Source organism: Salmo trutta, chromosome 7 (genome assembly GCF_901001165.1).
Source record: "Salmo trutta chromosome 7, fSalTru1.1, whole genome shotgun sequence".
NCBI lineage: Eukaryota > Metazoa > Chordata > Actinopteri > Salmoniformes > Salmonidae > Salmo > Salmo trutta.
The window spans coordinates 58,104,458-58,114,782 of NC_042963.1; the positions used below are offsets into that span (position 1 = coordinate 58,104,458).

General features: G+C 40.0%; 1 protein-coding gene across 2 annotated transcripts in view; it reads right to left on the bottom strand.

Moving 5' to 3' along the window:
* eps8l2 (EPS8 signaling adaptor L2) overlaps positions 1-7,841 on the bottom strand; it is a 113,635-nt gene extending 105,794 nt beyond the window's left edge. Inside the window, exon 1 of one of the 2 annotated variants that reach the window (XM_029759524.1) lies at positions 7,673-7,841. The gene's annotated coding sequence lies outside the window, so the exon portion shown is untranslated. Of the gene's footprint in view, positions 1-7,419 lie in introns of both variants that reach the window. The other variant, XM_029759522.1, reaches the window with a different exon arrangement.
* Between the last annotated feature and the right edge of the window lie 2,484 nt (positions 7,842-10,325).

A 10,325-nucleotide genomic window follows, 5' to 3' on the forward strand; every position in this document is an offset into this window, starting at 1 on the left:
TGGGTCCCCGGTCAAACGCTCCCTAAAACACTTCTGCGAGCAGGCCTTTCTAATCGACCTGGCCTGGGTATCCTGGAAGGATATTGACCTCATCCCGTCAGTAGAGGATGCCTGGTTATTCTTTAAAAGTTATTTCCTCACCATCTTAAATAAGCATGCCCCTTTCAAAAAATATAGAACTAAGAAAAGATATAGCCCTTGGTTCACTCCAGACCTGACTGCCCTCGACCAGCAGGGAAGTCAAGAACCAATACACGCAGTCAGTTAGAAAAGCAAAGGCTAGCTTTTTCAAACAGAAATTTGCATCCTGTAGCACAAACTCCAAAAAGTTTTGGGACACTCTAAAGTCCATGGAGAATAAGAGCACCTCCTCACAGCTGCCCACTGCACTGAGGCTAGGAAACAAAGTCACCACCGATGTACATGAAAATCGAGAGTTTCAATAAGCATTTCTCTACAACTGGCCATGCAGCTACTTGCCCTGCAGCTACTCGCCCAAGCCTCCCCTGCTTCTCCTTCACCCATATCTAGGTAGCAGATGATTTGATAGTGCAGCAAAACCTGGACCCGTACAAATCAGCTGGGCTAGACAATCTGGACCCTCTCTTTCTAAAATTATCTTCCGGCATTGTTGCAACCCCTATTACCAGTCTGTTCAAATTCTCTTTCGCATCGTCCGAGATTCCTAAAGTGACACTCTAGACCCAAACTGTTACGGACCTATATCCATCCTGCCCTGCCTTTCTAAAGTCTTCGAAAGCCAAGTTAACAAACAGATCACTGACCATTTCTAATCCCACCGTACCTTCTCCGCTGTGCAATCCGGTTTCCGAGCTGGTCACGGGTGCACCTCAGCCACGCTCAAGGTCCTAAACGATAACATAACCGCCATCGATAAGAGACAATACTGTGCAGCTGTATTTATCGACCTGGCCAAGGCTTTCGACTCTGTCAATCACCACATTCTTATTGGCAGACTCAACAGCCTTGGTTTCTCAAATGACTGCCTCGCCTGGTTCACCAACTACTTCTCAGATAGAGTTCAGTGTGTCAAATCGGAGGGCCTGTTGTCCGGACCTCTGGTAGTCTCTATGGGTCACCACAGGGTTAAATTCTCGGGCCGACTCTTTTCTCTGTATATATCAATGTCGCTCTTGCTGCGGGTGATTCCTTGATCCACCTCTACGCAGATGGCACCATTCTGTATACATCTGGCCCTTCTTTGGACACTGTGTTAACAAACCTCCAAACGAGCTTCAATGCCATACAACACTCCATCCAAGGCCTCCAACTGCTTTTAAATGCTAGTAAAACTAAGTGCATGCTCTTCAACCGATTGCTGCCTGCACCCTCCCGCCCGACTAGCATCACTACTGGGGACGGTTCTGACTTAGAATATGTTGACAACTACAAATACCTAGGTGTCTGGTTAGACTGTAAACTCTCCTTCCAGACTCATATTAAACATCTCCAATCCAAAATTAAATCTAGAATCGGCTTCCTATTTCGCAGCAAATCCTCCACTCACGCTGCCAAACATACCCTCGTAAAACTGACTATCGCACCGATCTTTGGCGATGTCATTTACAAAATAGCCTCCAACACTCTACTCCAACACTCCAAACTGGATGCAGTCTATCACAGTGCCATCCGTTTTGTCACCAAAGCCCCATATACCACCCACCACTGTGACCTGTATGCTCTCGTCGGCTGGCCCTCGCTTCGTATTCTGGCTCCAGGTCATCTATAAGTCTTTGCTAGGTAAAGCTCCGCCTTATCTCAGCTCACTGGTCACGATAACAACACCAACCCGTAGCACGCGCTCCAGCAGGTATATCTCACTGGTCATCCCCAAAGCCAACACCTCTTTGGCCGCCTTTCCTTCCAGTTCTCTGCTGCCAATGACTGGAACGAATTGCAAAAATTGCTGAAGTTGGAGACTGATATCTCCCTCACTAACTTTAAACATCAGCTATCTGAGCAGCTAACCGATCGCTGCAGCTGTACATAGTCCATCTGTAAATAGCCCATCCAACTACCTACCTCATCCCCATATAGTTTTATTTACTTTTTTGCACACCAGTATTTCCAGTATTTCTACTTGCACATCATCATCTACACATCTATCACTCCAGTGTTAATTTGCTAAATTGTAATTACTTCACTACTTTGGCCTATTTATTGCCTTACCTCCTCACGCCATTTGCACACACTGTATATATATTGGGGCGGCAGCGTAACCTAGTGGTTAGAGCGTAGCCTAGTGGTTAGAGCTGACAAGGTACAAATCTGTCATTCTGCCCCCTGAACAGGCAGTTAACCCACTGTTCCTAGGCAGTCATTGAAAATAAGAATTTGTTCTTAACTGACTTGCCTAGTTAAATAAAGGTAAAATAAAAATATAGACTTTTTCTATTGTGTTATTGACTGTACGTTTGTTTCACACCGCTTTGCTTTATCTTGGCCAGGTCGCAGTTGTAAATGAGAACTTGTTCTCAACTGGCTTACCTGGTTAAATAAATGAGAAATAAATAAATAAACCCTCTCATGCTCCAGCTCTTACTGAGGGCCTCCCCCATTTCCATTTACTGTAACCAGCCTCCTCACCCAGTGAGCACTGACAGACACCGGATGTCCATGGACGTTGAAAAGTAGTTGTTACTTTTTACACTCAGTTACAAATTCCAAGTAACTATGAGTGAGGACAAACATGATAAACTTGCAAGCTGAGTTTGAATAAAATATATGATAAAAACATAGTATTTTTTAACGGTTAGTTTTACAGATAACCAAATCAATATCTACCAAATAACCAAATCAATATCTACCAAATAACCAAATCAATATCTACCAAATAACCAAATCAATATCTACCAAATAACCAAATCAATATCTACCAAATAACCAAATCAATATCTACCAAATATCCAAATCAATATCTACCAAATAACCAAATCAATATCTACCAAATAACCAAATCAATATCTACCAAATAACCAAATCAATATCTACCAAATAACCAAATCAATATCTACCAAATCAATATCTACCAAATAACCAAATCAATATCTACCAAATAACCAAATCAATATCTACCAAATAACCAAATCAATATCTACCAAATAACCAAATCAATATCTACCAAATAACCAAATCAATATCTACCAAATAACCAAATCAATATCAACCAAATAACCAAATCAATATCTACCAAATAACCAAATCGATGACGAATCAATAACCAAATCGATGACGAATCAATAGATAATAGAAATACATGTATACCCCTGCAAGTTGATCTGCATTTGCGTCATCACACATCCTCATCTGATTGGTTGAGTAGGCGGGCCTTCTGACTTTGTAGGCTGTGGTAACTAGTGCCAACCATGTCATAGCTGACACCCCATTCTTTCTGCAGACATCTTTAAATTTTAATCCGGAGAAGATATTTTTTGGAAAACGTGGTCACATAAAAACCCTAAGGGAGATTTTATCCTAATTCCATTACCAAACATTTGCATCTGCACAGTTCTTTCCACTAAGTCAGTTTTTGTCAATTTTTCAGTGAACTTTGTTAAAAATAGTCCTTGTGCATAGAGTTGTTATGTCACGTCCTGACCAGTAAAAGGGGTTATTTGTTATTGTAGTTTGTTCAGGGCGTGGCATGGGGTGTTTGTTTTGTGTGTTTCGGTGTTTTTGGATGTAGGTTCTATGTTATCTATTTCTATGTTTATATCTAGTTTTCTATTTCTATGTTGGGTTTGGCAATGACCTCCAATTAGAGGCAGCTGGTTGTCGTTGTCTCTAATTGGAGGCCATATTTAGTTGTGTTTGTTTCACTTGTGTTTTGTGAGTGGTTATTTTCTGTACAGCCTGGGAGCCTTATGGAACTGTTATCGACGTTTGTTTATTTTGTTTAAGTGTTTTCTTTAAATAAATTAAGAAGATGAGCACTTTACCCGCTGCACCTTGGTCCGATCCTTACGACGCCCATGACATGTTAATCTTCAAAATGTATGTTTTTTTTTGTTTGGCATACACTTTAAAGTAAAAAAAAAATGGAGTCAAAGCTTAATTCTGTTACTGTGTAATTACACACACACACACACACACACACACACACACACACAAGGAAGAGATAGCTGTCAAGACCAATGACCTGGACTCACATAATACTGTCATAAACACAAAACTTTGACGGTCATTGGACTCACGTAATAATGCGGTCACTGGAATAGATTTTGTGAAGAAAGATAATCAGAGGTTCCTGAACCGTATATCAGATCTAGGATTGTCAACGTGTAACCAGCCTATGGTCCATGTGTTCTCACTCAGCACAGATATATCTATCTATATATAACAGTGCTGAGTGAAAACACATGTAACCTATGGTCCATGTGTTTTCACTCTGCACTGTTATTTATTTATTTATATATTTATTTATTTATTTATATATTTATATATTTATATATATATATATATCTGTGACTAGCCTATAGGCATACAGAGATATCTGTGACTAGCCTATAGGCATACAGAGATATCTGTGACTAGCCTATAGGCATACAGAGATATATCTGTGACTAGCCTATAGGCATACAGAGATATATATCTGTGACTAGCCTATAGGCATACAGAGATATATATCTGTGACTAGCCTATAGGCATACAGAGATATATATCTGTGACTAGCTTATAGGCATACAGGGATATCTGTGACTAGCTTATAGGCATACAGGGATATCTGTGACTAGCCTATAGGCATCCAGAGATATCTGTGACTAGCCTATAGGCATACAGGGATATCTGTGACTAGCCTATAGGCATACAGAGATATCTGTGACTAGCCTATAGGCATACAGAGATATCTGTGACTAGCCTATAGGCATACAGAGATATCTGTGACTAGCCTATAGGCATACAGAGATATCTGTGACTAGCCTATAGGCATACAGAGATATCTGTGACTAGCCTATAGGCATACAGAGATATATCTGTGACTAGCCTATAGGCATCCAGAGATATCTGTGACTAGCCTATAGGCATCCAGAGATATCTGTGACTAGCCTATAGGCATCCAGAGATATCTGTGACTAGCCTATAGGCATCCAGAGATATCTGTGACTAGCCTATAGGCATCCAGAGATATCTGTGACTAGCCTATAGGCATCCAGAGATATCTGTGACTAGCCTATAGGCATCCAGAGATATCTGTGACTAGCCTATAGGCATCCAGGGATATCTGTGACTAGCCTATAGGCATCCAGAGATATCTGTGACTAGCCTATAGGCATCCAGATATATCTGTGACTAGCCTATAGGCATCCAGAGATATCTGTGACTAGCCTATAGGCATACAGAGATATCTGTGACTAGCCTATAGGCATACAGAGATATCTGTGACTAGCCTATAGGCATACAGAGATATCTGTGACTAGCCTATAGGCATCCAGATATATCTGTGACTAGCCTATAGGCATCCAGATATATCTGTGACTAGCCTATAGGCATACAGGGATATCTGTGACTAGCCTATAGGCATACAGAGATATCTGTGACTAGCCTATAGGCATACAGGGAATGTTACCAAGACTTTCTGTCTTAATATATGACAACTAGTTGTCAATTTTAAATGACTTTTCTCAAATCCATAATTCTGTTACAACCATAATAATTATTAGCCTATGTTTGGAATTATACATGAATACATAATTTAGTCACAATAGCTCCTACAGGAGTGTTCATTTTCGACAACTATAGATTTAGAATCCATTTTATTTTCAGGTTAAATCACTACTAGCCTAAAACTAGCTCAAAAACTAGGCTAATCTCAATGCACAGAGATACCATGACAAGATCCTGAGGCCAATTGTCGTGCCATTCTTCCGCTGCCATCACCTCATGTTTCAGCATGTTAATGCACGGCCCCATGTCGCAAGGATCTGTACACAATTCCTGGAAGCTGAAAATGTCCCAGTTCTTCCATGGCCTGCATACTCACCAGACATTTCAGACCCATTGAGCATGTTTGGGATGCTCTGGATCGATGTGTACGACAGTGTGTTCCAGTTCCCACCAATATCTAGCAACTTTGCACAGCCATTGAAGAGTAGTGGGACAACATTCCACAGGACACAATCAACAGCCTGATCAACTCTATGCGAAGGAGATGTTGCACTGCATGAAGCAAATTGTCAAACCAGACACTGACTGGTTTTCTAATCTATACCCCTACCTTTTAAAAAAAAAGAAGGTTATCTGTGATAAATGGATGCTTATCTGTATTCTCAGTCATGTGAAATACATAGATCAGGACCTAATGAATTTATTTCAATTGACTGATTTCCTTATATGAACTGTAACTCAGTAAAAATCTTGGAAATTGTTGCATGTTGCGTTTTATATATTTTTGTTCCGTGTAGAATTCATAACATTACCTATCATATGTTTTGCAAAATTCGTAACATATAATAAGAATTATAATTTGTAACATATCATATGAAATGGGTGATGGACATCCACTAATGAATACATACCATACGAAAGGTAACATATCATACTAAATGGAGTATCTCGTATTTATGTATAGAATAATACGAAATGTTATGAGACCAGGTTGGTTGAACAGTGCAGAAGTGAACTTCCCCTGACAGTCTTTTTCTTCTTGTCCAGTATGCAGGGGATCTAGTTTCAGGTGTTTATTTTAAGCCTTATGTGTTAGCTAAGGAAGCATGAAGACCTTATCTTTCAGGTCACTGAGAAATAATTACATTAAATTGATTCACACCTTGTTATAGGGTTAGGGTTCCCACACGGCCATATCTCCATGTTACAGCGCTCGTTTACGGAAAACAGACGCAAGACTGACTACCTGCGCTAATGAGTTACCTGCTTCTCTGAACACCTGTGTGTAAACGGAAGACAGAGGACTGACTACCTGCTTCTCTGAACACCTGTGTGTAAACGGAAGACACCACAAACCTGTTGTCACTAAAAAAAAATACTGTCGGCTGCAACTGTATTAAACCCGGTTAGAACTGTATACAGTACGTGTGTATTTAGCATTCGGTGAAATGATTTGATGTGATATGAAAGTAAAGGGATTTATGTTTCTAAAACCGTACCGCAGTTGAGAATCGATTCACGTTTAGATGGGAGTATTTGGCTGTGTTGGCTTCCAGAACCAATTCTCCTCTAAACAGAACATGTAGCTAATGTCTTTGGGCTGTAACGAGTAACGTTAAGGTCATTTAGTCCATTATTAGGGTAAATATTAGCCCTACATAGCACGCCATAGGGTTTGGGTAAAATGCATGACTATCTATACCAGGAAAATGCACCTGCAATTGACATACAACTCTGGATAGATAAGAGAAACAAACCGGTCCAATATCACATGTAATAGTCAAATAGTCTTACCAAGTCAGCGCTGAATCTCACCGCTCTCTCTCTCTCTCTCTCTCTCTCTCTCTCTCTCTTCTATTGATGGGCCACTGGTGACGAACAAAACCTTTTCTCTCCGAAATACTGAATAGACTGGACGGGGTCAAGGTGCCATTATTTCACTGCAACAACCAATAAGTATGTCCTCAAAACGTCTGTAGAAATGAACTTTGCGCAGCAAGAGGTGGATAATAAATAACGCTGATGGTCAAGCCGACTTGACTCTCACCTCCTATGTTGATACCAGAGCGATCGGAAGTTGCGCTATTAAAACAAAGTGGTATGTAAATGCATATATATTTGTTTTGTCCTCGCTGTTGTAGGGTAACCCAGATGGACGCCAGTTCCGGAGACAGGGAGATAACGCTTTGGAGAGCAGCTTTAGAGAGTGACAGGTGTGAGCACAGGTAACACAACCTGCAGGAGGGAAGGGGCGGGGTATAGCAGATTATAGTGAAGTACGTCCTGTATCTAAAACCAAACCAGGCTTTCATTATGTTGTGTTTGTTGTTTCAATTAACTTTTATTTTGCAAATATGCTCTGTATATGGTCAAATTACAACACATCATTGAACTAACAGTCTTTGTGGGCAACATTTTAAGAAATTAGGGGGAGAAAAAACTCAAAAAGGAGAGTTCAATCATCAAGTCAACAAGACCATGGAGGAGGGTCTTGCATAAAATGAGACACATTTGAAAAGACATTTAGACAAAGAAAACACTCCAGTATGCATGCATTTATAGATTTTTTCTTCTTCATAATTCTTATACATATATTATTTATATTTTAACTTTGAACTTTCTTCAAATTATAATTCTACCATTCCAGTGTTTTACTTGCTATACTTGATTTACTTTGCCACCATGGCCTTTTTTTTTGCCTTTACCTCCCTTATCTCACCTCATTTGCTCACATTGTATATAGACTTATTTTTCTACTGTATTATTGACTGTATGTTGTTTTACTCCATGTGTAACTCTGTGTTGTTGTATGTGTCGAACTGCTTTGCTTTATCTTGGCCAGGTCGCAGTTGTAAATGAGGACTTGTTCTCAACTAGCCTACCTGGTTAAATAAAGGACTTGTTCTCAACTTGCCTCCCTGGTTAAATAAAGGACTTGTTCTCAACTAGCCTACCAGGTTAAATAAAGGACTTGTTCTCAACTAACCTACCTGGTTAAATAAAGGACTTGTTCTCAACTAGCCTACCTGGTTAAATAAAGGACTTGTTCTCAACTGGCCTACCTGGTTAAATAAAGGACTTGTTCTCAACTAGCCTACCTGGTTAAATAAAGGTGAAATAAAATAAAATACCTTTTAACATTTACTGACTGCAATGTACAGTCAGTATTCCGTCTCCGGGTATGTAATTGTGTATGGTAAGGGAGAGGCAGCTTCAAGTTGCTGGCTGAAAGAGGAGCAACAGTGTGGAACATTACCCTGGTTTCAATGACACAGACGGGTAGGAATGACCGCTGGCTCTTTGTCCAGGTAGGCCCTATCTTTCTCTATCTCTATGTCCTGGTACAAATGACCGTGTAGAAGACTAGGTTTCTCTCACAAACGGAGGTGAATTAGTAGCCTGAATCCAAACTCAGTTCCATTTCACTTCACAGTTTCAGTCTGTTGGTGATCTCTACAGTAAAAACCCCATTGAGCCTACATTTGTAATGAGGGGCCTTGTTTCCAAAAACAGGAGGCAATATAAACATGTTTATGTGTGAAATAAAACGCATGTAACTTATAAGTAATATCTGATTTACAATCATGTAACAACTGAGAATTGTATCTGCACTAGCAGTCTGAATTTGTTCTAGCTGGACCAGTCTGAATTTGTTCCAGCTGGACCAGTCTGAAGTTGTTCCAGCTGGACCAGTCTGAATTTGTTCTAGCTGGACCAGTCTGAATTTGTTCTAGCTGGACCAGTCTGAATTTGTTCTAGCTGGACCAGTCTGAATTTGTTCCAGCTGGACCAGTCTGAATTTGTTCTAGCTGGACCAGTCTGAAGTTGTTCTGTGTGTTAAATGCCATGTTGTGGTATGTTCTTGCTGTTGTCATTCTGTTATTTACTAGTCTCTTAGTACGCCCAGCAAAAAGGATCCCTCTTAGGTTACTGACGTTTATTGAATTGGATTGAATTACATCTTTATAAATGAGATATGTTTTTGTTGTTTTATTAGGATCCCCATTATCTGTTGCAAAAGCAGCAGCTTCTCTTCCTGGGGTCCACACAAAACATGACACATAATACAGAACATTAATAGACAAGAACAGCTCAAGGACAGAACTACATACATTGTTTTCAAGGCACACATAGCCTACATATCAATACATACTGTACACACAAACAATCTGGGTCCAATAGGGGAGAGGCGTTGTGCCGTGAGGTGTTGCTTTATCTGTTTTTTGAAACCAGGTTTGCTGTTTATTTGACCAATATGAGACGGAATGAAGTTCCATCCAATAATGGCTCTATATAATACTGTACATTTTCTTGAATTTGTTCTGGATTTGGGGACTGTGAAAAGACCCCTGGTGACATGTGTGATGGGATAAGCGTGTGTGTCAGAGCTTTGTGTAAATTGACTATGCAAACAATTTGGGATTTTCAACACATGAATGTTTCTTATAAAAACTTCTTAGGGTTAGGCTTCCAGTCAGCGGGACACCTGTTAACAACATCCGGTGAAATTGGAAGGCGCGCAATTCAAATAAATAATCGTAATATTAAACACTTATGAACATACAAGTATCTTATATTGGTTAAAAGCTTAAATTCTTGTTAATCTAACTGCACTGTCCGATTTACAATAGGCTTTACAGTGAAGGCATATCATGCGATTGTTTGAGGATGGCGCCCCCACATCAACATATTTTTCAACC